At 41.6% G+C, this 27,769-nt stretch overlaps 1 protein-coding gene across 6 annotated transcripts in view; it reads left to right on the forward strand.

Annotated features, from left to right (window-relative positions):
- The window catches only part of LOC140741337 (thyroid hormone receptor alpha), a 502,247-nt gene that overhangs the window by 219,398 nt on the left and 255,080 nt on the right, over positions 1–27,769 (forward strand). For 4 of the 6 annotated variants that reach the window (XM_073071448.1, XM_073071435.1, XM_073071445.1 and 1 more), the window contains exon 3: positions 11,694–11,843. The exons of 1 other annotated variant lie outside the window; for it this stretch is intronic. The gene's annotated coding sequence lies outside the window, so the exon portion shown is untranslated. Of the gene's footprint in view, positions 1–11,693; positions 11,844–23,200; positions 23,240–27,769 lie in introns of those variants that run through there. One more of the 6 variants, XM_073071438.1, reaches the window with a different exon arrangement.

Raw genomic sequence — 27,769 nt, forward strand, 5'->3', positions numbered from 1 at the left:
GGGTGGAAATTGCTAATATGAGAGGGTATAATTTTAAAGTGGTTGGTAAGTGTAGGGTGGGATGTCAGAGGTAGTTTTTTTTTTACACAAAGGGTCGAGGATGTGTGGAGCATGCCACCAGGGGTGCTGGTAGAGGCAGAAACACTGGGGACATTTAAGAGACTCCTAGGCACATTGATGAGTGAAGAATGAAGGGCTATGCAGGAGAGAAGGGTTAGATTGATCTTTGAGTAGATTTAAAGATCGGCACAACATTGTGGGCTGAATGGTCCGAACTGTGCTATGTTCTATCTTTCAGTATAAGTGGCCACATATTAAGATTAGGAGAAGTTTTCTTTCTCATTAAATTGTGAGCCTTAAAATTCTCTACCCCAGAGATCTGTGGAAGTTGAATCATTGAATATACTTGAGAAAGAGATCAATAAATTTTTGGTCGATATGGGGAAAAAAAGGATAATTGTGGAATGGGCTAAGGGCAGATCAGGTCCAGCTATGATCTTGCGGAGTGACAGAGCAGACATGAGGAACCATGAGACCTCTATCTTCTACTGCCTTATGCTCTTCTTGAGAAAAGAACAAAAAGAGGTATTGATAGATTCAGATGAAGAAGAGAATGAAAAACATCTTACATGGAGCATAAATACAAACGGGGCCTCTCTGCAACTCTGCAGCTCTTGCTTGTTTTACCATGAAGAAATGTTTTGATTTATTACTTCAATCCAATGCGGGTTGATTTGAAACCCATTGTTCATGCAATTTCTGACTTAGTGTCTTACAGTTTTGGATATAACAATTATGCATTGGCTTGACATTTCATATTCTAAAAAGCCTGTCTCTATACTGTGAATACTAGGTAACACAGTTAACATTTCCAACTCACATTATAAATACTAGGACACCATCTGATGTGGTCTTAGATTAAAAGGAACCCAGTTCCATGTGAAACTTGCAGCAATAGCCAGCAGCTCCAGTGAAGAGGGCTGACAAGAGGGCAGGAGTGGAAAAGAAAACAAGTACAAAAATGTTCCTAAATTTTTTGGGGGGATGGGGAGAAAATAAAAAGCTTGATATAAGCTGAATGGAACTAATAAAAGAGAGGCTCAGAGAAAAAGAAATGATAAAGAGGCTAATTTCTATTCAGAGTTAAATAGCTGAAAAGCTTTCAAGAGTCCTAAACCCCTCTCTCCGCTAACAAGTTTGCTTTTCAGTCTTTGCACTGTGTGGTTGCCAAACAGTCTGCTCGAACAAATCTCTCACAATCAGCAGCTGCCAAATAGAAGAGGGTTACTGAATAGTTGTTATATAAGTAAAGCAATGTTTAGTTTTCCAGTAAATTCAGTCCTCCTAATTTGCTGTTTGACCTAGATTTCAGAAAAAGGGCCCCAAAATGAGCATCATTTCAGAATTAATTGTTTGCTTTTTGGGTGGATATGTTAGTCATGTCCCTGTACCTCTCTGATGATATATTTCTGATTATCCATAAAACAGTATCCAAAGCACACAATCACATTGCAGCACAGGACGACAGTTGTTAAAAACCACAGGTATGGTGAATAAATATATAAATAAATAAATATCCCACAATATCCTGACAAAGTTATTGACGTTATTTTATGGGTGAGCTGCTGTGTGTTTATTCTATATCCAGCTGTCGAATGAAGCACAGTGAGAGAGCATGAAGGAAGGTGTGGAGCCTTTGGTTGGGAATGGGCAGTAGTTGGGCAAGTGATCTATTATCAAGCTGATCTATATAGACATAGGCATCTCCGTTTATCTGAGATCCTGCTTGCAAAACTGTGAGCATGGGCCTCAGGCAGGATGCGGGATTTATTTTGTCATGTGCTAAATCATTGATGAAGATTATGTGGATCGTGGTAATCCAGAGAGGCAATGCAACGAGTAGATGGCTGTTAGAGCGATGGCAAAAATGAAGCGACTTGGCTTAATATCACTATACCAGGCAGTGATGCAACCAGTTAGAATGCTCTCCATGGTGTATCTGTAGAAATTTGTTGCAGTCTTTGATGACATATCAAACCTCTTCAAACTCCAAATGAAATGTAGCCAGCTTGACTTCTTTGGTCATGCCATCAATATGTTGGGTCCAAAAAAGATGTTCAGAGATGTTGATACCCAGGAACTTGAAGCTGCTCACCCACTGTTGACCCCTCGATAAAGGACTGGTGTATGTTCCTGACTTCTCCTTCCTGAAGTCTACAATTATTTACTTGGTGATGCACCATCAATAACTCTCGGAGACTGGAAGTGAACAATAGGCTCTACTAACAGCAAAAGGGAGCACGACATCTCGAAGACTGAGGGAGGAGCAGTGCCCCAATCGTCTTTATACAGGGGTCTGTGGGAGGAGCCACAGGAGCAGTCAGCAGAGGTCTGTGGGAGGAGCTACAGGAGCAGTCAGCAGAGGGGCATGTCCAGACTGGTATACATAGTTTACCACACTTGGTCTTACTGATGTTGAGTGCAAGGTTGTTGTTGTGACATCATTCAATCAGCTGATCTATCTCACTCCTGTATGCCTCCTTGTCACCATTCTGTAATCTCTCGTGTCTCCAAATACACTACAATTGATTACAAGGATAGTCATGACAACCGATGTGTATCAGCTTCAGAAAATAACAATGGTTATATAAATACTCTGAAGCTCCTGCTTATTACTGCTGATAGACAGCACCGATTACAAACCTCAAGATAGGTAGGAAAGGAGATGAGGTCCTGAAAAGAGAATATTGGGAGGTAGGTAGGAAGTTTAAAAATAGGACCTCCAGTGCAGTAATCTCTGCATATCTGCATGTAAGCAGAAGAATAAGATGATTTGGCAGATGAATACATGGCTGAAGAATAGGTAAAGGGAGCAGGATTTCTGATTTGTTGATCATGGAGATCTCTTCTGGGGAAGGTATGCCCTGCATAAAAGGGATGTGTTACTCCTGAAGTTGAGGGGGACCAATATCCTTTGAGCTGCAGTTTGGTATGCAAGTAGATGCAGTGCGTAGTGAGACTGTGAGGAAGGTGAGGCAGATGAAAGGACAAAATTGCAGTCGGGATGAAGTGTTAACAAAGGGGCAAAATCAAAAAGGGTGAGATGAATACAGGACTGAAGTTGTTACATTTGAATGTATGCAGAATACAGAATAAGATAGATGATTTTATAGTGCAGTTAGAGATTGGCAGGTATCACATTATGGGCATCAGTTAGTTGTGGCTGAAAGAAGATCATAGTTGGGAGCTTAACATCCAAGAATACACATTGTATTGAAGGGACAGGCAGGTAGGCAGAGGGGGTGGGGTGGCTCTGTCAGTAAAAGTTGAAATGAAATCCTCAGAAAGAGGTGACATAGGATCAGAAAATGTAGAACCCTTGTGAGTAGAGTTAAGAAATTGCAAGGGTAAACAATCCCTGATGGGAGTTGTATACAGAACTCTGAACAGTAGCCAGGATGTGGGATACAAATTACAGCGGGAGATAGAAAAGGCATGTAAAAAGGGCAATGTTATGAAAGTCGTGGAGGATTTCAACATCCAGGTAGATTGGGAAAATCAGGTTTGAGCTGGATCCCAAGAGAAGGAATATGTAGAGCAGCTTGTGGTTGAGCCCACTAGAGGGAAGGCAATTCTGGATTGGCTCTTGTGTAATGAACCAGATTTGATTAGGAAGCTTAAGGTGAAGGAACCTTTAGGGGTGCAGTGATCATAATATGATAGAATTCACCCTGCAGATTGCAAGGGAGAATCTAAAGACAGATGTATCAGCATTACAGTGGAGTTAAGAGAATTACAGAGGTATAAGAGAAGAGCTGGCCAAAGGAGTTTGAAAGGCGATGATGGCAGGACAGCAATGGCTGGAATTTCTGGGAGCAATTTGGAAAGTGGAGGATAGATACATCCCAAAGATAAAGATGCATTCTAATGGGGGGATGAACCAACCATGGCTGATGAGGGAAGTCAGAAACAACATAAAAGCAAAAAAGAGGGCATATACTGTAATATGGAAAAAATAGTAGGAAGTTAGAAGATTGGGAAGCTTTTAAAAACCAACAGGAGGCAATTAAAAAAATGTAAGGAGAGAAATGATGAAATATGAAGGTCAGCCAGCCAATAATTTAAAAAGAGGATACCAAATGTTTAACAGATATACAAAGAGTAAAAGAGAGGCAAGAGTACTTCTCCAGCATAATTTTCCAGTGAATGACAAAGAAATGGCAGACAAATTTAATAAGTATTTCGTGTCAGTCTTCACAGTGGAAGACACTAGCAGTGTGCCAGGAATTCGAGAGTGTCAGGGGGCAGGAGTGAGTGTAGTTGCTATTACTGAGGAGAAGGTGCTTGGGAAGCTGAAAGGTCTAAAGGTAGGTAAGTCAACTGGTCTTTCAAGAATCACTAAATTCTGGAATAGTTCCAGAGAACTGGAAATTTGCAAATGTCACTCCACTTTTTAAGAAGGGAGGGAGACAGATGAAAGGAAATTATAGACCAGTTACCCTGACTTCAGTGGTTGGGAAGATATTGGAGTCCTTTACTAAGGATGAGGTTTCAGGGTACTTGGAGGCACGTGATAATATAGGCCAAAGTCAGCATAGTTTTCTTCAGAGGAAATCTTACCTGACAAATCTGTTGGAATTATTTGAGGAAATAACAGGCAGAATAGACATAGAACGCCAGTGGATATTGTTTACTTGGATTTTCAGAAGGCCTTTGACAAGGTTCTATACACGAGTATGCTTAACAAGTTAAGAGCCCATGGAATTACAGGAAAGAATATAGCAAGGATAGAAGATTGACTGATTGACAGGAGACAAAGAGTGGGAATAAAGGGGGTCTATTCTGGTTGGCCACAGGTTTCAGTGTTGGGACCACTTCTTTTCATGTTATATGTCAATGATTTGAGTGATGGAATAGATGGCTTTGTGGCCAAGTTTGCATATGATACAAAGATAGGTGGAGGGGCAGGTAGTGTCTGCACCCATGCTGCGCCCTGCCCCACCCCTGGTACTCCTTCTCAGCCCCCTGTCCCACATTCCTCCCGCTGAACTCTACCCTCACCATTCCCAACATTGTTTACTCCAGCCAGATTTACAAACTCACTCTCTGCTCCACATTGACAAATACATCACTGTGCAAAGGTCTTAGGCACCCAAGGTGTGTGTGTGTATATATATATGTGTGCCTAAGACTTCTGTACAGTACTGTAATGCTGAGGCTTTATAAGGCATTGGTCAGACCACACGTGGAATATTGTGAACAGTTTTGGGCCCCTTATCTAAGAAAAGATGTGCTGGCATTGGAGAGGGTCAAGAGGACGTTCATGAGAATGATTCCGGGAATGAAAGGGTTAATGTATGAAGAGTGTTTGATGGCTCTGGATGTGCACCACTGGAGTTTAGAAGAATGAGGAGGAATCTCATTGAAACCTATTGAATAATGAAAGGCCCAGATAGAGTGGATGTGAAGAAGATGTTTCCTATAGTGGGGGAGTCTAGGACCAGAGGGCACAGCTTCAGAATAGAGGGATGTCATTTAGAGCAGAGATGAGGAGGAATTTCTTTAGCCAGAGGGTAGTTAATCTGTGGGATTCATTGGCTCAGACAGCTGTGGAGGCCAAGTCATTGAGGATATTTGAAGTGGAGGTTGATAGGTTCTTGATTAGTCAGGGCATTAAAGGTTACTGGGAGAAGATAGGTGAACGGTGTTGAGAGGGATAATAAATCAGCCATAATGGAATGTTGGAGAATGGGCTAATTCTGCTTCTATGTCTTATGGGCTTCTGGACAGGTTTGCTGGAGCTGTTGGGGACGGTTTAAAATTGTTTGTCAGGTGGATAGGAACTAGAGTGATAAGGGGTAGTTGGTATAATGGTAGATACAGATTGTAGAAAGAATGGAGGGATAGACAGTAACTAGAGCATAATTGCAGTCATTTGGATGGGTTGAAGTGTGCCTATTTTAACACAGGAAGTATCAGGAACAAGGGTGATGAACTTAGAGCATTGATCAGTGCATGGAAGTATAATCTGGCCATTGTGAAAATTTGGCTGTTATAAGGGCAGGAGTGGCTGCTGGATGTTCTGGGGTTTAGATGTTTAAAAAAGGAACAGATTGAGGTAAAAGTGGTGAGGGATGGATAGTATAACAGCTGCAGAAAGGGAGAATATCGTGAAGAGATTGTCTATACATGTAGGTGGAAATCAGTTACAGTAAAGGAGAAATCACTCTATTGGAAGTATTCTATTCCCCCCCCCCCCCCCCATAGTAACAAACACGCTGAGGAGTAGATCGGGAGGTAGATTTTGAAAAGGTGCAGAAATAACAGGGTTATTTTCATGGATGACTTCAACTGCCCTAATGTTGATTGGCATATGGCATCTCCTTAGTGCAAAAGATGTAGGGGGGGTGCTGTTAGATGGTGTGTGCATGCAGTGTGCTTCCAGGGGTGGTGGTAGAGGCAGATACATTAGGGACATTTAAGAGACTCTTAGATAGGCACATGGATGAAAGTAAAATGGGGGATTATATTTGAGGGAAGGGTTAGATTGATCTTAGAGTAGGTTAAAGGGTTGGCACAACATCCTGTACTGCGGACTACTGTTCTACGGTCTATGTTGTTTTTTCAACATTCAGGACGTGAGGATTGGAGTTATAGTGAAAGGATATATAGATTAGAACTTTTTACCTCGTGTGTTGGAGAATGAGGCCACGTTTGATAGATGTATACAAAATTATGAGAGAGTTACTCGGTAAATGCAGGAAGGCTTTTTCCACTGAGGTTGGGTAAGACTCAAACTAGAGGTCATAGATTAAGGGTGAATGATGAAATATTTAAGGGGAACCTCTTCACTCAGGGGCTGATGCGAATGTGGAACGAGCTGCCGGCGCAAGTGGTGGGTGTGTGTTAAATTGCAACATTTAAGAGAAGTTTGGGTAAGTACATGGGTGAGAGGGGTATAGAGGATTATGGTCCAGGTACAGGTCAATGGGATTAGACAACATAACAATTCGGCAAAGACTAGATGGGCTGAAGGGCCTGTTTCTGTGTTGTGCTCCATGAGAGTCAGAGAGAAAAATATGGCTCAAACATCAACACCTACATTAGAGAGTTAGTAAATCTTTGTACATGGTAGCTGTTGAAAAAGACAATGGACTCATGAGACAAATGAGCAGAGGGTAGATAAGCCCTGACTGCATCAGTATCACTGTTTGGGGTGGGATTGGTTCAAGTGCAAACAGGCAAATTGTGCATAAGCAGAGGATGGAAAGGACGATATACTTGGAGAAGAGGATTATGTTGAATTTGGAAGGGTTTTGGCCTGAAATGTCGACTGTACTTATTTTCCGCAGATGCTGACTGGCCTGCTGAGTTCCTCCAGCATTTTGTGTGTGTTGCTGGGATTATGTTGAATATGCACAGGCACTGTGTATGCCTACCAAAAGAATGCAAAGATAAAAAGAGAGCAAAAATATTGGGGTAGTGTTTATGAATAGGCCACTACCCCAATATTTACTGTATATATTTCTTATTGTAATTTGTAGATATTATTATGTATTACACCGTACCTCTGCTGGAAAACAACAAATTTCCCAACATATGCCAGTGGTAATAAACCTAATTCTGATTCTCTTTCCACTGAGATTGGGGCTGAGACTTATCACACATTTACCAATCCAGTCGTCCCACAGAAAGCCAAAGATATTGTATTCACAGAGGCAGTGCAAAAATTTGATGAAAATTTAAATCCACAGCCATTTAAAATAGCGGAGTTACAAATTAAGTGTAGAGAATTAAAGACAAGGGGAAGCAGTTATTGGGAAAAAAATTGTTCACGCATTGGAACTTGGATGAATTTTTAAGCTTGCACTGTGGAATAGAGGTACGTATGTGTTGCTTAAACAATGAAGAGATGCCGGCAAAACTTGTTGGACAGGCAAAGTCTTAAGTTTGACCTTATTTGCAAACTTGATGGTAACCCATTAAAGCTGCCAAGGGATTTCAAACATCATCAGGCACAAAACTGACTATAGTTCATATTCAGAAGCCAGGACGAAAGTTCCACACATGAAAAAAGTGATTACTTCAGATGCAATGGGAATTAGATGTTCTAAGTGTGCTGCTTTAAGGAGGCAGCATTTTATTTGTCAGAAGGAAAGACATAGAGCAAAGGCAAGTATGATCATATGCAGACAACTAGGCAAAGCAGTTCAATGCTACCTTGCATGGAGAGGGAATTTATCTAATAGGCATCTACACAAAGGAAGTCTGGATAACCTTGAAAATGATTCAGATACAGCAGGACTAGCCTTGTATAGTTTTGCTGGGACTGGCAAGGAACAGCAAAGTTTCAAGGTACAAATACAAATGCTGGAGAAAAGGGTATTGTCAATAGCAGCTTAATGTATCAGACCTACAGTGGGGATGCCATCATCTACACTGACATGAAATACAATCAATCGTGAGACAAGCTGAAGGTACTCAGTCAAATACAATGCACTCTGAAGGCCGCTCTATCATTTTTGGAAATGCAATTTCACAAATATGAATTAATACATAAAGGTGCATTGTTTGTTGTCTTTTGCACATTGGTTGTTTGCCCGCCCTGTTGGGTGTGGTTTTTTATTGATTCTATTATGGTTCTTGGATTTACTGAGTATGCCCGCAAGGAAATGAATCTCAAGGTTGTATATGGTGACATATATGTACTTTGATAATAAATTTATTTTTGAACTTTGAAAGATGCATGGCACATGGATGATAGAAAAATGGAGGGCTATTTATCAGATGATGTATGAGTCAGAAGGCTAATTGGTCACTTGGGTGTAATTGGGTGACGCAGGCTTGTTGGGCCAGAAGGACTTATTGCCATGCTTTATCTCTAAATAAATAATAAGATTTGTTTAGAAAGAATGAAAAAAATGGAGGCAAGGTGGAGATTAACAGAAAGCATACAACTTATGCAAGCAGGATTTGAACAGTGAATCCCTATTGATGAAAGCTCTCAGCCCGAAACATCAAACATTACTCCCTCCATAGGTGCTGCCGGGTTCCTCCAGCATTTTGTATATGTTGCTCAAAATTTTCAGCATCTGCAGAATCTCTTGTGTTTCAGAATTCCTTTTGGTGTTTTAGGCAGCAACTAAGGCACTGAAACTTTCTTCTGTTTCAAAAATAAACTTTATTCATAATAAAAAGAACAAATACTAGTATAGAAGAAAAAACAGTACATGGCCATTTACATTCATAGTGTGGTTCAGTGTATACATTCACCAAGTCATTGGTTCAATACATTAGTACTGTTAACACCATTTCATGCACTGAGCATCATTGCCACACATATGGCTCTCTGGGGTGATGCAAACTGTAGATATTTATGGGGCTCCCACATTGGACCCAGCCTCTCAATGTCCAGTAGTTAAAGGACTTGAGATAGGAGTTCCTCTGCCACAAAGCTACTGCATTGGCTGCACCAAGCTTCAGTGCATACTTCAGCACAGCAGTACTTCATGGGCAGCATACCTGTTAGCATAACACTTCACAGTTCCAGTGACCTGGGTTCAAACCCCACCGCTGTCTGTAAGGATTTGTACGTTCTGCCCCGTGACCGTGTGGATTATTCCGGGAGGAGGAGTGGATGGGTGACGCACATGCCAAATACAGCAGTAGTGAGAGCACTTCACGCCTGATAACCAGGTCCGTGCCAGTTATTGAGAGGGAGTGCTCTCGCACAGTCTGAATTTTTGATCGTCTTACCATCCACTCCAGACAAGTTTTGTTACCGAGTTTGGCCACTCTGAACCAGCTCCTTGGCACCTTCAGGTAGTCAGACCTGACGTTGAAAGGGATGGAGGACCATTTGAGCCAGTTGTCAAAGAACATGCTTTGCTCTTCCTGTAGTTGACTCTGGCTCATGATACCAATTCAGACTGAACAGTTCATGGACACGTTCTGTTTTTACAGATGTCCAAATAAAGATTTTGTCTGTAAATTGGGAAGTACTTATAAATGCTCAAAGACAGCTTCTATCTCGCTGTTATCAGACTCTTGAATGTACCTCTTATATGCTAAAGATGAATTCTTGATCTCCCAATCAAACTTGTCACAACCCTTGTAGTTTATTTGGCGACCCGCACTGCTCTTTCTCTATAACACAATATTGTACATTTTGATTTTTCTTTTCTGCTACCTCAATGTAGTGTTCATAGTGTAATCTCTTGAGTCGAGTATGATGTTCTCCAAAGGGCTTGTCTATTAGTGGGTCCTCAGTTGGCTGTAGATGCTGATCTGGGATCCACATAACCAGGATGTTAGGGTGGATTCCCTTAATGGAGAACGCCTGTGCATAATTTGTTTAATGTGGGAAGGCTGATGCACAGGCAGCCTCCACACAGTCCTTAACAGATCTGGATCAGGGTCCAGTGGCACGGAATGCAAAATGACTGGAGACCCTTCCTCCAGCTTGAGTGCCATTGTGATGTCTAATCACCTTCCGCCTGCTCCACCATTGGGGTCTTGGGCAGATCGTTGTTTATCGCGAACCTCCCCTTTGGCCTTACCGCCATGGGTGACCCTACCAGGAGCTAAGCTCCAGTGGCCAAACTCCAGATGCCATCGCTCTTGGGATCTCAGGAATTCACAAGCTTCTCCACCATGAAAAGGTGACAGTCCTCAATGTACACTTAGGTACATGGACAGCAGGCAGACAAAAAAAACTTTTCACTGTATCTTGGTAATGTGACAATAATAAACCAATTCCAAAATACACAACAATCACTCAATAAAGTAACCACACTTGCACAGTATTGGCATCAAAGTTACTTAAGATTGATAAGAAAGACAATTACTAGAAGAGGAGAAGGAGAATGTACTAATTCTGCTTCTTGTAGAAACAAATTTATGTACATATATTGGACTTCTGAATTTAATAATATCATGGAACCTTTTTCGTATGTAGGGGGTGTCCAGGAGTCAGGCATTCTTAACCTTGGGACAGGCTGTACAATTTCTGAGAAGAGCATAACTAGCCTATGCCAGCACAGAGGTTGGAGTTTTAATTGATTGCTTTTTGTGAAACCAGACAAAAAAGGCTTCTTTGTACTTTAGTGGGTATAAAATGCTTTGGCCTTTCTGAAGTTCATGAAATATGCTATATAAATGTTTCTAATCCCTTACTAAGACTTTAATTGAGGATTGGTGCAAAACATGGAGGGGAAATATAATTTGAGCAAAAGCACAGAAGGAACCCAACTAATGTAGTGTATTTCTGTGACTTACCACATGATGAATAGCCAGCAAGGATGGAATTTACATTGCCGTCCATGGCAGCTTCCCTCTGCCTCTTAACAGCCAGCTGCAGAACCCTTCCAGAAAGCGGCTCCACATGCAGCAGATGACACAATGGGTTCTAAAGAGGCACTGAAGGGGCTTATATTGGTTTCTGTATGTTTTTTTTGAGAAATTACTCTGTAGCAGCTCTATTGGTTACTGCTTTCTAATTGTCTCATGCTGAATTTTTATTCCTCATCAATGTTTGCCAACGAGATTTCCATACTTATGCATTTCTTTCAGAACACAAAGTTAAGCTGACTCCCTTTAGTGAGTGGTGTAACAGACAGCTAACCAAGCTGATTTGGTTTGGATGTTTTATAAGGCTTTCAAAGTTATTTTCCATCCACATTTGTTCCTGATAGCATTCTGCCACGCTGATACCTGACGTTCTCTGCCTTGCTGAGTGACGGCTACTTGGAGTCGGGAGTAAAGTACTGAAGAAGTCGTAAACCCAAAATAAAGGGAGCCAGTCTGACAGCATTGTGGAGAGAGGAACAGAACTGACATTTCAGGTCAGTGCCTTCCAACAGAACAGTGAAATATTACAGACTGGCTTAATGTGGGAAACTAACAATAGTGAGGTCAAAGTTCTAAGTGTGGGATGACCGGACAAAAGGGAAAGTCTGTGATACAGTGGAAAGTGGGTGGGATTAAAAGACACTAAAATGGTAGCATTTTGGCTCACCCATTGAAGGCAGAGGGTGGTAGTATATTAAATGTACGGTATTCTGCCTGGAGGCCGGTGAACAGTGGTGTTCCACGGGGAACTGTTCTGGGACCTGTACTCTTCGTGATTTTTGTAAATGACTTAGATGAGGAAGTGGAAGGGTGGGTTAGTAAGTTTGTAGGTAACATGAAGGTTGGTGGTGCTGTGGATAGTGTAGAAGGTTGTCGTTCAACAGAAATTGATAGGACGCAGAGCTGGATTGAGAAATGGTAGATGGAGTGCAATCCAGTAATGTGTGAACTAATACACTTTGGAAGGTGAACTTAAGGGCAGAATACAGAGTTAATGGCAGTGTTCATAGAAGTTGGTAGGAGTGGGAGTCCACATTACCAATTGATAGAGAGGTTAGGAAGACGTATGGTGTGTTGGCTTTCAAGAGTTGGGGTATTGAGTTCAAGAGCCGCAAAGTAATGTTCCAGCTCTATAGAACTCTGATTACTACATACTTGAGTACTGTGTTTGTTTCTGGTCACCTCATTATTATAGGAAAGATGTGGAAGCTTTGGAGAGGGTGCAGAAGAGATTTACCAGATGTTGCCTAGATTAGAGAGCATATTTTATGAGGATAGCTTGAGCTTGAGCGAGTTTTCTCTTTGGGACGAGGAAGGATGAAAGGGTTAGATTGATCTTGGAGTAAGTTATAAGGTCGGCAGGACATCGTAGGTTGTCCTATGTTCTAAGCCAAGCTTCACTGGGATAATGTGGGAAACCAACAATAGCAAGGTCAAAGTATGAGTAGAATGAAAAATTAAAGCTGGTTTTCAAACCTACAGCTTGGCAAATTGTCTTGACAGTTTACTTAATGGTCAGAGGAAATACCTGGTTCTGTGCTCCTGTGATTTTCCACACATTTCCTTGGATGAGGAAAGATTTGATAGTGGTGTACATAATTATGAGGGGTGTAGGTAGGGTAAATGTTAGCAGGCTAGCAGGGTAAATGTTTCCACTGAGGTTGGGTGAGACTACAACTGGAGGTCATGAGTTAAGGGTGAAAGTTGAAATGTTTAAGAGGAACATAAGAAGGAGCTTCTTCACTCGGGGGGGGCTTGGTGAGAGTGTGGGACGAGCTGCCAGTGAAAGTGGTGAATATGGGTTTGATTTCAACATTTAACAGAAATTTGGATAGGTACATGGATGGAAGAGGGATAGTGGCCCTTATCTAGGTGTGGATTGATGGGACTAGGCAGATTAATAGTTTGGCATGGACTTGGTGTACTGGAAGACCTGTTTCCGTGACTCAATGACTCGATTTGAACCCCCAGCAACAACTGCTGGGCAGAATGGCACCTCCAGATGATTGGCCCCCCCGAATGAAGAAGAAGGGGCTAACTTTGACATAAGCTTCCCCCCTAGCTAGATCAGTTAACTCAGGAAGCTAAAACTGAGCCTTGCCTCTCCTGCCAATTGGAAAACTTCCCTGAACTGTTGCAGAGGACAGTGGGTTTTGATTATTACAAGCCTTTTGTTCTTTGCTAAGATAATTCTGAATAACATATAGTAACCACTGGAATCTCCACACTGACCTGAGAGTAGGCTCGCAATCTAATTAGATGAATTCTTGATAGTTTACACCAATTACTGCCCAGTCAGCTTCTCTTATTTCCAGTATTTTTCTACAATGAACAATAAGAAACAATATACAGCAGGATCTCGGGATCCAAGTCCATAGCTCTCTGAAAGTGGCTACATGAGATAAAGTCAAAATCAAACTAAATTTATTAGCAAAGTACTTATATGTTACCATATGCTACCTTGAGATTAATTTATTGCAGGCATTTACTGGGAAAAAATACAACAGAATTTATAAAAAAAACTATACAGGCAGTCCCCGGGTTACGTACGAGTTCCGTTCCTGAGTTCTCCTTCAAGTCGGATTTGTACGTAAGTCAGAACAAGTACATCCGGTATTATTTAGCGTCAGTTAGTCAAATGTTTGTCTTAGTATATAGTATATATTTTACCTTTCTACGCATATAAAACACTTAAGAAACATATATATTCCAATAATTAAACCACTGCGTTGCTTAGTAATAATTGTAGCTTTCATCGGGGCAGGGCCTTTCACATGCTCCATTATTTTCATTTTATCTTTTATCCTTTAAAATTGTTCCAATCGTCGACCGACTGTAGCCTAACGCTTTTCCAATGACCAATGGCGTTTCACCTCTTTCCAAATGCTTTATTATTTCCACTTTATTTTCAATCGCTTTGCTTCCCGTCAATGGAACAGAAACACTGCGGGCGGCGGGTCCCGAGCTGCACCGGCTCCCGAGGTCTGCTGGGTCCTAAGGACCACCGCATTGAGACAGGTTAAATGGGACAAGTGGGTTTGGGTATTTGATCCTCCACAATATTCTGCGTGGGAATTTAAACTGGAGGTGGCAGTGTTTTTTTTTTACGAGGTCGAGTTGCGAGCTCGACATCAACCAGCACGGATGGTATGGGAGTCTCTGGATCGACATCAACCTGGCACGGGAGCGGTCTGTCACTGGATCGAACTCGAGCCCGGCGCTGATCTCACTGCGCCACCAGCCGACCAGAACGGGGGGGGGGGGGTGTTGGGTTCAGGGTGAATCTTACTAAGAAAAATTTAAGCCAAATACAAAGTTAAACACTCAACACATTGTCAACGGCAATGACTTAAAATGGCGGACGGCGTTCTCCTTCCTCAGTTCATAAATACGATTTGCCCGTAAGTTGGACATTCATAACTCGGGGACTACCTGTACATAAAAAAGGCTCACAAATAACCAATGTGCAAAAGAAGACAATCTATGTAAAAAATAATACTGAGAACATGAGTTACAAAGAGTCCCTTAAAGTAATTCTACACATTGTACAATTGTACAATCAGTTCAGAGTTGTGATGAGTGAAGGTATCCACACTGGTTCAGGAGTCTGATGGTTGTAGGGTAACAACTGTTCTTGAACCTGGTGTGGAGGACACAAGGCTTCTGAACCTCCTGCCTGATGGTAGTAGTTAGAAGAGAGCATGGCCTGGATGGTGGGGGTCCTTGATGATGGACGCCGCTTTCTTGTGGCAGTGCTCCTTGTAGATGTGCTGAATGGGGGGGAAGTGCTTTTCCTGTGAAGGACTAGGCTGTATCTATTACTTTTTGTGGGCTGTTCCATTCACGGGCTCTAGTGTTTCCATACCAAACCATGATGCAACCAGTCAATATACACTCCACTGTGCATCTATGGAAGGTTGTCAAAGTTTGTCAAGTAGGTAGAGAGGTAAGGAAAGTGTATAGGTGGCATCCTTGCCTTCATTGATTGGGGCACCGAGCATAAGAATCAGTAAGTCATGTTGCAACTGTATAAAACTTTGGTTAGGCTGCACTTCAACTTGTACAATTCTGGTCTCCCCATTAAAAGAAGGATGTAGAGGTGTTGGAAAGGGAACAAAAGATGTTTGCCAAGACACTTCCTGGATTAGAGGGTTTATGTTATAAAGAGAGTCTGAACAAACTTGGGTTGTTTTCTATACAGTGTCGGAAGTCAGGAGGGACCTGATAGAAGTTTATAAAACTGTGGAACATAGACAGAATCTTTCTTCCAGGAAGAACTGTCAAGTACTAGAGAACAAGCATGTAAGGTGAGAGGAGGAAACATTTAAAAGAGATGAGAAAACAACGCCAAGTTTGCCGAACCTCTCATTATAGCTCATGCCCTCCAATCCAGACAACATCCTGGTAAACCTCTTCTGCACCCTCTCCAAAGACCCACAAGAAGTGGTGGATTGGACCCCAGTCCATCACAGGCAAAGCCTTCTCCACCACTGAGCACATCTTCCGGAAGCATTATCACAGGAAAGCAGCATCCACCATCCAGGACTCCCACCAATCCAGACCATGCTTTCTTCTTGCTGCTGCCATCAAAGAAGAGGAACAGGAGCCTTAGGTCCCACACCACCAAGTTCAGGAATAGTTATTACCCTTCAACCATCAGGCTCCTGAACCAGCATGGATAACTGCACTTACCTCAACACTGAACTGATCACTGAACACAACCCATGGACTCATTTTCAAGGATTGTACAACTTGTGTTCTCAGTTCTCAAATATACAGTATATTTATTTATTTGCACAGATTGTCTTCTTTTGCACATTGGTTGTTTGTTAGTCTATGTGTGTGTGTAGATTTTCATTAATTCCATTGAGATTTTTTGTTCTACTCTGAATGCCTGTAAGAAAATAAATCACGAGGTAGTATATGGTGACATAGACAGTGTGTACTTTGATAATAAATTTACTTTGAACTTTGAGCATCCTTCCTATAATGGGGCAACCAGGAATGAATGTAATACTCCAAATGTGGCCTAACTGGAGTTTAATAAAGTTGCAACATGACTTCCTGGCTTTTGAACTCAATTCCTCAACTAATCAACCTATGCAGCCACTTTCAGGGAGCTATAAGCTTGGACCCCAAGATTCCTCTGCTCTTTGCCATTAACAGTGTACTGTCTCTTTACATTTGATGTTGGACTGTCCTCTTCAGCCTATCCCATTTTCCCTTTGTTCTTTCCATCCCTCCTCGATTCATTTTAACACACGGTTTTCATATTTTTCCAGTTGTCGTGAAGAATTGTTGAGCCAAGACATTAACTCAATGTATTCTTCCTCCAGATACAGTCTGTCCTGCTAAATATCATCTGCTTTCCCTCTTCATCACAGATCTGCCCACTGCCCCAAAGCCCATCTCACAATTGAACCTTCGAACTGCCACCGACCACTACTGAATCCACCACCAAACAGCACTAACTGCCACCCACCCATGTTCCTCACCAGCATCCACTTGACCTCAGCGGTGAGCATACTGTGTCTCCTGCTCGTTGCCATTAATTGAATCCCCTTTTACAAATGGGACCCTAACCACTCATTAGAGAACCCCCAATCTCTCGCAAGCAATGCTACTTCAGCATGATCTCCCTCACCCCAGTCCTTTTATTCTCAAAGCCCAGCAGTATCCTTGAGTTATAGAAATAACCACCACCCACATACACTTCCTCATTGCTCCCACAACAAGGTAGCTGAAGCAAAAAAAAATCCCACAGAAAACAATTTTAAGCTGGTTTGCAGCTTTCTTTTCAAGAAAGTTATATTTCCAGAATGTGCCTTCAAGTTAAAATCCATTTCTGTGGCTTCAACTTCATGCTTGGTTTCCCTGTGGAATCCTTTCAGGAAATGAACAGTCAGATTCCACAACTTCAGGAGCCAAAGCCAGGTCTGTAAAATGAATAAGTTGCACATTTTTAGTATCCTTCACTCCTAAATCAATCATGACAGATTAGAGATTCTTCTCTCAGCTCCTTCTGACGGTTTTGGAGCGCATTCTCCAACCAGCCCACCCTGTCCCACATCAATTCTTCTCTGTCCTCGCCTTCCCAACTCTCCAATGCCTTCTCTGGACACTTCTTGTTGGCTCCTGCCGTATTCTCTATGCCACTCCCCTCTGTATGACTGACAATTGTAACTTTAGCCCCCACCCAAGCCCTGAAGGAAAAATTTATCTTTGGTCGCCAGCATTAACCTTACATGAGAATACTTGTCTCCCTCTGGACTTAGCCCCCACACATTTGGTATCCAATGTACACATACAACCAGCAGCTGTTTTGTTGCACTGAGTCAATAGCTAAAGGTTGCCAATCTGCCCCACTTCCCCACCACAAATATAGATAATAATTTCATCCACATTATATAGGACATAGAGCATAGAACTTTACAGCAGAAGAACAGATTTCTTGGCCTACGATTTCTGAGCTGAACACAATGCCGAATTAAGCTATACCTCTTTCTTGTAGCACATGGTCCACATGCCCATTCGTTGTATATTTACGTGTCCATCTTAACAACCTCTTAAATGCCACCACTGTATTTGCTTCAACCACTACCCTGAGCTACCTGTTCCAGGCATCAACCACTCTCTGTGTAAAAAAAAAACCTTGCCACCCTTAAATTTACCCCCTCTCACCTTAAAGGCATGTCCTCCAGTACAATGCAGTCTTGAGACCAAAAGAAAAGGATGGCTATTCAAAGGGTATGGGTAGAATTTCCCATGTCATAAAAATTCCTTTAAGGTTCAAGGGCTCATCAAATGGTTCATATATGGATTACAGGAGGTGACATTAAATCTGAAGAAAATGCTTGTAAAAATGACAAATAAAACATTAACATTGAGGACTAGGGTTTTTTAAGAGTTCAACAAAGGACAAAGTCCAGAACTAGAAGGTTGAGGTTTAAAATAAGATGGGGAATATTGAAAAGAACTGAGTGGAAGCATTTTTACACAGAGGGTGATGAGCTGCAAGAGGAAGTGGTAGAGGCAAGTACAATTACGATATTTAAAAGATATTTGGATAGGTACATAGATAGAAAGATTTGGAGGGATCTGGGCCAAATGCAAGCAAGTAGGACTAGCTTTGTTAGATATCTTGGATGGCATGGACAAGCTGGGTCGTGCTATATAACTCTGACTCCTTGACCAGGAAATTAATTTTTAAAAAGGGAATGTACAGTATATGAGAGTAAACAAGGATCAAATTTATTCATACATACATTTAGAAGTATTAGGAATTTGCTGTGATGTATTGGTCTGGGCACAACATGCAACAACAACAAAAAACAAACAATAACATTCAACAATTATAAAGAATGAAGTGTTATATAAAAATAAATTCAGAGGTTAAAGTATGGATATGGAATAAAATGTGTATGAATTCATCAATACCAACATGTATTTACAATGTTAGCAGAGGACATTGTAAAAAGTGGTTTAAAGTGTTTACAGTGCAGTGCAGTGACTGAGGTAATAGATGAGAGGGGTGGGGAGGTGGCTAACTAGAATGGTTTATCAGATTAACTGTGTAGAGGAAGACATCTTTAGGATGGCATGGATTTTGTTTTAATAGCCCTATAGTGCTTTTCAGAAAGGAGCTTTTGGAAAAGGCAGTTTGCAGGTTGGGTAGTATCAAACAACAAACATGAAATAGACTGCAAGAAACCAGCAGTGTAATCATCCCCATGGCCTGAGTTTTGAATTAATGTCATCTTTTAATGGAAGATTCTACTCTATGTACTGCCAATGTGATCAGAGGAAAGTAGCAGGGAAAGGAGTAGTCAAAAGGAAAAGATTAGTGTGGTGAAATCTGGGTTCCTTGCAGAGATGGGAGCAGTTATATTGAGTAATGAGAAAATGGAAAAAGAATTAGATAAGTACCTTGTCTATCTTCAAAGAAACACGGAGCCTCAGAACTACTGGTGAATAAAGGCCTAGTTCAGATGAAGAAGTAAAAGTAAACATTATTTGTAAGGAAGTTTGACCAAAGATGCTAATGGTCCTGATAAATCCAAGGATGTGATGGTCTACATTTCAGAATTTTGAGAGAGATTGTAATGGAGATAGTGGATATTCTTGTTATCATCTTTCAAAATTTGATGAATTCTGGATTAGTTTCTGAAAATTGAAAGGTAGGAAGTTGACTGCACTATTTCAGAAAGGTGCAAGAGTAGAAACAGGAAACTACCAACCTATTAGTCCAATGTCAGTTGTTGAAAAGCTGCTGACATTTATAATAAAGGATGTGACATCCAAGAAAATAATAATGTTTGAACAGAGTCAATATAGATTTATGAAAGGGCAATTGAGTTTGACTAATCTATTGAGGTAGAACCTAGTAGATAAAACCATTGGCTGTGGTGTTTTGGATTGTTGGAAGGTTTTTGATGAACTTGACATTGATGAACAATGGCCTAATTCTGCTCCTATGTCTTATGATCTAAGGTTAGAACACCTGGAATTGAGTGCACTAGCATGGAGTTTATGGACATTTGATAATCAGATAGAAAATAAAGAACAGGAAGAAATGGGCCTTTCTCAAGTTGGCAGGCTGTGGCTAGTGGGGTACCATAACGATCAACACTTAGGTTACAACCTTTCATAATCTACATCAATGATTTGGCTGAGGAAACTAAGTGTAACATTTCAAGTTTGCAGACGACATAAAACTAAGTGGGAATCTGAGTAGCATTGAGGAAGCAAAGAGGCTTCAGGAAAAGTTGGATAAGCTAAGGGTATGAGCAGCAAAATGGCAGGTGGATTGCAGTGTGTAAAGAATGACAGTTATTCACTTTGGTAGAACAAGAAACAATGAATATTTTTTAAGTGGTGAGAGATTGGGTAATATTAATGTTCAAAGACATCTGGGTTACAAGTTACTGACAGCCATAAAAGAAACTATTAGATAGGTACATGGATGATAGAAAAATGGAGGGCTATGTAGGAGGGAAAGGTTAGATTGATATTAGAATAGGTTAAAAGCTAGCACAACATAGTGGGCTGAAGGGCCTGAGCTGTGCTGTAATGTTTTGTTTAAGTGCTATGCCACTGTGTCACCCCAAAGAAACCAAATGGTGAGGGATTGGACAGGAAAATAGTGATAAATTAGAAAATTAGCCATCATCCTGCAGAATATGAGCTTGGCCTTAGAGGCTGATCAGAATACTTCTGCCCCTATTCCTAATGTTCTTATTGACAGAAAGTAACTTGAGCATCTAGAGAAAGATGACAACAGCAGGTTAAAGTAGAGAGGGAATGAAAGTGTCTGAGAAACAGCAAAAAAAAAGGCAAAGTTTGAACACTAATGAAGCTGTGTGTGCAGAGGGAACCTCCCTCACATTACACCCTCCAAGAGAGCAACAACAGCTTGCAGTTTACAACTTCAGTCATATGCCATTTAATTACAAGATGGGAAAATTAGGCACTTGGTGTTTGTGCTGGTGAACCAAACCCAACAAGAATCTGCCATAAGAATTCCCAGAGCGAGTTAATGCCAGAGAAGTGGAACCACTGTGAGAGTCAGTGCTGGGGGAAGTGAATCTAGTGGTAGTCATGGGCACGTGATACCAAACCCAATGAGAGTCAGTGTCAGGGAAATGAAACCCAGTGAAAGTCAGCTGGAAGAATGGAATGTCAGTGCAAGTTGGTCCCTGGGCACAGATCCCAGTAAATGTTGGTGGCAGGGGAATAGCAGATAAAGTTATTGGCTCCTGTAGAGGAGAAAAGAACAAAATATAATTCTGCAGAACCTTTTCTGTCATATCATGACTTGCAGATAAAGTGCCTCAACCTGAACAGTCAACAGTCTATTTCCCTACACAAATGCTGCCCGACTTGCTGAGTTCCTGCACCATGTTTTTTTATTGCTGTCTTTTCACAACTTGCTCTGTGTTTCCTTTGTCTCTTCCTGTGCCTCTAGCAACTAAACAGAAAAAGCAACTCTGGTTCCCATGCCAACTACTCAGTTTTACAATTAACACATTTTTAAAAACTATTAATCCCAATATATTTTAATAAATCATTCTCCACCCACTCCTTTCTTAATCTTGTGACAGCCACCAGCTCTACCTTCTCTTTACTTTTTCTATCCTCAGGTCTTAAGCACTGTACCACTGAATGCCTTCATCTGCTGTGCGCTTTAGCTGTGGAATTCTCTCCACTGGCATGGCTATCCCTCTACCTCCTCTTCTGAGAGGCCCATTGAAACCTAGCTCTTTGACCAGATTTATTGTCACTGATGAGGTGCTGTTCACTCGATGTTAGTGTTGTTTTGGCACCATTCTCTGTAAACTTTAGACACTGTTGTGTGAGAAATTCCAAAGAGATCAGCAGTTTCTGAGATACTCAAATCACCCGGTCTGGTACCAACAATCATTCCACGGTCAAAGTCACTTAGATCACATTTCTTCCCCATTCTGATGTTTGGTTTGAACAACAACTGAACCTCTTGACCATGTCTGCATGCTTTTATGCTTGAGTTGCTGCTACATGATTGACTGATTAGATATTTGCATTAACAAGTAGGTGGACCTAATAAAGTGTAAATGCAGCCTTATATAGACTTTAGTGATGAAAAGCAGCAAATGGAACACAGTATCAGGTTCATGCAGTAACTTAAAAGTCCCCTCCAAATAATCAGATCAAGCCAGTGACAGCACATTCTCTAAATGAATAACTTTAAAGCAAAAGGGCACACTCAATAGTGTTGTATATAAGGTTATGACATGGAGGCATTCCAGAACCCAGGAATTGACTATCACTTGCTCTGAGACTATTTCTGAGCTATAACATCAATCCAGAATGCTGAGTGTACCTGTAAAAAATAGATTAAACATTGTTAGTCAGCAAGAGATTTTGCTAGGATTTGCAAAGCCATTCTTATTCATATTCTACGACTTTGTGTTGTACTGTTGCCAATCATCATTTTGCCTGTTTAAGAATTCAATGTGTAGTTGGAGCTGCTTGTATTGTCCTGTAATTAGCAGCTTAACAATGCACTCCTACATAATGATCCCTCTCATAGAGTTTCATAGCTAAGATTTCCTAATTATTTCTCTGAATGACTTTGAACCAAAAGGCTAACCGTTGCTGTTTATTTCCTGGCCTGTGAACTGCTGTTCTCCTCATCCCCTTTATAACTTTTGTTACTTGTGAAGATAAACAAAGCTAAGTGGAGTTTATCAGGTTTCATTGCCAAAAACTGGCTGAGATGATTGCCTGGTTTAACTCAGTGCTTGAACAATGATCCATGAACACAAGGCAGCCAAAAAAAAACACTTCCTCTATCACACTTGCTCTGAGATAAACCAGATTCCACATTTTCTTCAAATTTCAAAAGCTGCTGTCCCTGTTTGATTCTTTAGATTTGCACTTGAATCCCACTCTCCTGATTTTAAGCTCGTGTAACAGGAGATGTGGAGCACGTTGGAAGAAGTGCAAGTCACAAAGTCATGTCACAGCTTGTGAGGGTTGGTCTCACTGCCTGTCAGCCACTCTGTCCTTTTGTCCATGCCAGTAGGTCTGTGCACATGAAGCCTGTGATACCCACTGCACACTGGAATACTTACTCAACTTGCGAATACCACTACAAACAGAGGTGATGTGTGGTCAGTTCAGGTTATCATTAACTTTCCTTTGAACCTCTGTCATTATCATCTTTAAATTTACCTCTGTGTCGCTCACCATCCTGATTTGGAAAGATTTTGCTGTTCTTTTATTGTTGCTCTGTGTTAATCCTGGAACTGATTCCAACAGTGTTGTACAAGTTCTGGGAGCACTACAGTGGTTCAAGGGACAACTCAACACCATCTTCTCCAGGGCGGTTACGGATGGGGCAATGGCCAAGGTAATGGCAATCACATCCTCCACAGATGTACCATGAAGAGCATTCCAACTGCTGGTATCACCATTCTGGTATGAAGTGGCTAATACACAGGATTGGGTAAAGCTGCAGTGGCTTGGAAGCTCAGCCAGCTCCATCATGGCATTAGCCTCTCCACTGTCGAGGACATCTTCAAAAGGTGATGCCTCAGAAAGGTGGCATCCATCATTAAGGGCCCCAACTACCCAGGACATGGGCTCTTCCCATTACTACCATCAGACGAGGAGGTACAAGAACCTGCGGCACAAGAGCGTAGTGGTTAGCACAACACTTTACAGTACAGGTGACCCGGGGTCAATTCCCATCACTGCCTGTAAGGAGTTTGTATGTTCTCCCCATGACCGTGTGGATTTCCTCCAAGTGCTCCGGTTTCCTCCCACAGTAGACATACCGGTTGGTAGGTGAATTGGTCATTGTAAGTTGGCCCATGATTAGGCTCAGATTAAATCAGGGGTTGCTGGGCAGCCAGCCTCGAAGGGCAGGAAGGGCCTATTCCATGCTGTACACCAATAAATAAATAAAACCTGAAGATATCACTCAATGTTTCAGGAACAGCTTCTTCCCCTCCTCCATAAATATCTTATTGTAATTTATCATTTACTTTATATATTGCACTGTACTGCTGCCACAAAACAACAAATTTCTTGACATATGTAAGTGATAATGAATCTGATTCAGATTCTGTCAACAAGTACGGTAACTATAAACAGAAAGAGTATATCCAACAGGGTAAGAGTGGAAGAAACCCAGAACCAACAACTTCATGGGTTTATCAGCAAAGATGTGTGGATGTGAAAAAATGCCAAGATTTCCCATCACCGGAGCCCTCGAAAGCAGGAATTCAGTAATAAAATAAAAAAGTAAGAAATACTAACATGAACAGGGCACTGATGTCTGAAACTTCCATTAGAATTCAGTTGCATTAAATGGCCCCAGCTGAAGTATTGATTTTCTAGATTTTGATCAACTTGTTAGAGCATTGGAACTGGAAGTAGCCATTCTGCTCTTCCATGTTGGTCCACCAGTTAGATCATGATTACCTCTTTCTTAGCTCCACCTCATCTCCACCACCCAGTTCTTAGTTCTTAACCCCAAATAACTTCACTAGAGAATCTAGCAATCTTTCTTTTGAGATTTGCAGTGGCCTTGAGACTTGCAGCTTAGATTTTTACTTCCAAAATCTTCTAATTTCTGAACATGATCTTTTTATTGCTTATATATACCACCTATAAAAAACCATTTATATTTGAGAAGGCCATATTTGTGGTGAAGCCAGAATTCAGGCTGCTATGATGCTCACTTGTGCTTCTAGCCAGTAATTACAGTGACATTTATTAAGAAGCACCACACTACATTCAGTCCTTTTCATTCCTCCTTGGTAAGAATTAAGACTCAGTTGGCAGTAGGAGCTTAATACCACATGGCAGCACTAGAAGCACTGGTAATCACTTCATTAGTCTCATGTCGCATGCTGAAGTGTTTTCACAAACAGTGAAAGAATGCAAGTGGCCAATAATAGCTCAATCCTGTACTTGGTTCAGCCTTGTTGTTGTCTGACATCTGGTGTCAGGGATTGCAAACTGCAAGCTTTGAGGGATCATGTTAGTTTCAGCTCCACGTGTGCCAATATCAGAATTAGATTTATTATCACTGACATATAGCGTGAAATTTGTTGCTTTTGTAGCAGCAGTGTAGAGCATACATAAAAATTTTGTGTTGCAATAAAAATAGTGTAAGAGAGGAATAGTGAGGTTGTGTTCATGGATTCATGGACCATTTAGAAATCTGATGGCAGGGGGGACAGAAAATGTTCCTAAAATGTTGAGAGTGCATTTTCAGGCTCCAGTACATCCTCCCTGATGGTAATAATGAAGGGGAATGTCAGAATTCTCTTCACAGTGCATCTGCAGAAATTTGATTGAGTTTTTGGTGATAAAATTGAGTGATTAATCTCCTCCAATTCCTATTGAAGTATAGCTGCGAACATGATTTCTTCATGATTGCATCAATATGTACATTGAACCCAGGATTGATCTTCTGAGATGTTGGTGCTCAGGAACTTAAAGCTGTTCACCCTTTCCACTGCAGACCCCTTGATGAGGACTGGTGTGTATGTGTTCTCCTGACATCCCAGTCTCAGTCCTGTATGCCAACAACAGTGGTGTCAAGTGCAAATTTTTAGATATTTGAGCTGTGCCTAGCTATGCAGTCAGAGGTGTAGAAAGAGTAGAGCAGTGGCTAAGTACACATACCTGAGGTGTGCCTATGTTGATTGTCAGTGAGAAGAAGATATTATTTCCAATCTGCTCTGACTGTGGTCTCCCAGTGAGGAAGTCAAGGATCCAGTTGCAGAGGGAAGTACAGAGGCCCAGGTGTTTGAAGCTTGTTGATTAGTACTGAGAGGAAGGTGGTGTTGAACGCTGAGTTGTAATCAATAAACAGCAGCTTGATGTAGATATTGCTGTTGTCCATGTAGTCCAAGGCTGAGTGAAGAGCCAATGAATTTGTCTCTGATGTAGACCTGTAGTGGTGGTAGGCAAACTGCAGCAGGCCCAGGTCCTTGCTCAGGCAGGAATTAATTCTAGGCATGACCAGCTTCACAAAGCACTTCATCACAGTAGATGTGAATGCTACTGGGTGATAGATGTTGAGGAAGCTCACCCTGTTCTTCTTGGGCACCAGTATGATTGATGCCCATTTGAAGCAGGTGAGAACCTCCGATTTCTTCAGTGAAAGACTGAAGATGTCCTTGAACACCCCTGCCAGTTGGTTGACACAGGTTTTCAGTACCCTGCCAGGTACACCATCGGGGTCTGACATCTTGTGAGGGTTCACCTTCTTGAAGGATGTTCTGATGTCGGCTTCTGAGACAGAGATAACAGGGTTCCCAGATGCCTTGGGGATTGCTGTGATCTTTGCAAGTGATACGTGGTAGAAAGTACATACACGTGAACCTAGTGATCTGAAAGCTGGGACGGGCTATAATACATCCTGGTTTGGAAGAATCTTCTTAAAGTCACAGCGAATCCTGACACTGAGACCCATATAAATATTTACCCCAGTGGCTATCAGCGCCAGCAGGTAAGAGGAGGAGGGGAACGGATGGAGTTTTGCACCTTCGGCTGCTCAATTCTCACTTCTGATCTTTATTTTCAATTCGCAAGAGCTCGGAGTAATTTGTTTAGAAATACAGCTCGTTACCTCGAGGCCCTTCCAGCCCAACAAGCCCGCATCACCCAATTACAACCATGTGACCAGTTAACCAACTAACCCATGCATCTTTGGAATGTGGGAGGAACCTGGAGCATCTGGAGGAAACCCAGGCGAGAATGTACAAACTCCAGTATCGAACCTGGGTTAGCGCTGCTGCTATCTGCAATGGTGTTACCCTAACCACTGTGCTGGTCACAGTTTATCATGTATTTGTGCATGGGGTTGGTCACAGTAGAAGTGGTATAGAACATTTTGAAGAGATACACTGTTGAGATGCTGCTTCTTTCAAGTGATAACACTATTCACATAGATACTTTAGATTCACAAGAATGCTAGCAGGACTGGAGGGCTTGAGTTGCAAGGAGGAATTTGATAGACTGGGGCTTTTATTCCCTGAAATGTAGGAGTCTGATGGGTGGAGAGGAGAGGAAAGCAGACCATAGAAGAAAGGGAAGGAAGAGGGGACCCAGGGGAAGGTGACAGGCAGGTGAGAAGAGGAAAGAGGCCAAAGTAGGGAATAGGAGGGAGAGGGATTTTTTTTTCAACAGGTACATGGATAGGAAAGGTTTGGAAGCATATGGGCCATCTTGGTTGGCACGGTTGATTTGAGCTAAAGGGCCTGTTTTCGTGTTGTATAATACTATGAGTACTGTATGGCTTTTACTGTGAACTGTAAAGATTTGATAAGATTTTTTACATGATCTTTAGGTACGACTTGTAGAAATCTCAACAAACACTTTGTTGCAATACTCCAGGGGTTCCCAGCCTTTCTTATGCCATGAACAGTGCCATTAAGCAAGGGGTCCATGGACCCCATAATGGGAACCCCTGTAATAGACTCTCACTGATGCCAGGAACATGTTAGTTTCACTCTTCTGCTTAGAAAAAAAATGGAATTAATTGCAAACTTACACTCAGTGGCCACTTTATTAGGTACCTCCTATACCCAGTAAAGATGCCACTGAGTGTACGTTCATGGTCTTCTGCTGCTGTAGCCCATCCACTAGAAGGTTTGGCGTGTTGTGTGTTCAAAGATACTCCTCTGCACACTGCTGTTATAACACGTGGTTTATTTGAGTTACTGTCACCTTCCTGTCAGCTTCAATCAGTCTGGCCATTCTCCTCTGACCTCTCTCATTAACAAGGCATTTTCACCCACAGAACTTTTGTGTTTTTCACACCATTCTCTGTAAACTCTAGCAATTGTTATGCATGAAATTCTCAGTTTCTGAGATATTCAAACCACCCTGTCTGACACCAACAATTATTCCACGGTCAGAG

Source organism: Hemitrygon akajei, chromosome 18, assembly GCF_048418815.1.
Source record: "Hemitrygon akajei chromosome 18, sHemAka1.3, whole genome shotgun sequence".
NCBI classification, from domain to species: domain Eukaryota; kingdom Metazoa; phylum Chordata; class Chondrichthyes; order Myliobatiformes; family Dasyatidae; genus Hemitrygon; species Hemitrygon akajei.